Consider the following 1,488-nt stretch of genomic DNA (forward strand, 5'->3'; position numbering starts at 1 on the left):
AAAAAAAAAAAAAAAAAAAAAAAAAAAAAAGTCCCCAACTCATCACCTATTAAGAAGTAGAAACTAAGTCTTTTGGTAGGATCTATTTCTTCTTCGACCCCTTCTTACCTCCCCTTTTCCCCCTCCTCAAGTTTGATTAAACCTCTATCTTGAAAAATAAGCTCTTACCTCCCACCACTGAACCATACTGTCCATTTCGGCAAGAAGCTCTACTTCCTGTCAACAAAGAAAAAGAATGTGCTAATGTAAACAAAGTGTGTATCCCTAGAGTGGCCACAAGTCTGGGTGGGGCTCACATAGGTTAGGGGAAGAGGAGAGACTAGTAGTCATTGCTTACCGCAAGTTTTCTGCCTTCTGTTAAGCCACTTCCGCTACCACCATCACCCTAGACATTGTCCAGTGTCCAGTCTCTGGCACTGGCTGACTGGAGAGGAAAATAGACCACCTGGGCCCAGTCTTCATTACAGCAGGTGTGGCTGCTCTCTGGACCTCTCAGACCGAGTGTGGCTCACCACTGGCAGCTTTTGTTGTTCTGGTTTGGTTCCAAAGTCAGGTCTCCTCTTTGAGTCAGTCTCTCCTGTGCGTCCCTATAACCACACACCTATAGCAGGACTGGACACTGGTGGAACCGGCCTCTTCTTTCTAAATGGGGGATCTGAAAATAGCTTCGCACCTTTCCTCCTCTCTTGACTTGCCTGCCTCTGCCATTGCATACTATTATTTTTACTTGATTGTAGCCCATGTTTCAAGATGACTCTGGTACAGGGTCTTACGGCCGCAAGGTGGTACAGATGTTCTACACACAGAGTAGGGACAATCTTGCATATGCCTACTTTTTAAAAATACAGCTTAATTAATTTTTTTTTTTTTCTCCTGAGACAGGGTCTTACTGTCTCTCTCCTAGGCTGGAGTGCAGTGGCACAATGATGGCTCACTGCAGCCTCCACCTCCTGGGCTCAAGCAATCCTTCTACCTTAGTCTCCTGAGTAGCTGGGACCACAGGCACATGCCACTATGCCCGGCTAATTTTTAAATTTTTTTGTAGAGATGGGTTCTCGCTACATTGCCCAGGCTAGTCTTGAACTCTTGGCCTCAAGTGATCCTTCTGTCTCAGCCTCCCAAAGTGCTGGGATTACAGGCATGAGCCACTGCACCTGGCCTTAAAAATTTTTTTGTTCCACATCATATATCCATCTACATAAACAATTAAGCTACCTTGGCCAGGCACAGTGGTTCATGCCTATAATTCCAGCACTTTGGGAGACTGAGGCGAGCAGAACACTTGAGGTCAGGAGTTCAAGACCAGTCTGGCCAACATGGTGAAACCCTATCTCTACTAAAAACACAAAAATTAGTTGAGCATGGTGGCGGGTGCCTGTAGTCCCAGCCACTCAGGAGGCTGAAGCAAAAGAATCGCTTGAACCCGGGAGGCGGAGGTTGCAATGAGCCGAGATGGTACCACTACACTCCAGCCTGGGCAACAGAGGG

This window comes from Mandrillus leucophaeus, unplaced genomic scaffold, assembly GCF_000951045.1.
Source record: "Mandrillus leucophaeus isolate KB7577 unplaced genomic scaffold, Mleu.le_1.0 Scaffold167, whole genome shotgun sequence".
NCBI classification, from domain to species: Eukaryota; Metazoa; Chordata; class Mammalia; order Primates; family Cercopithecidae; genus Mandrillus; species Mandrillus leucophaeus.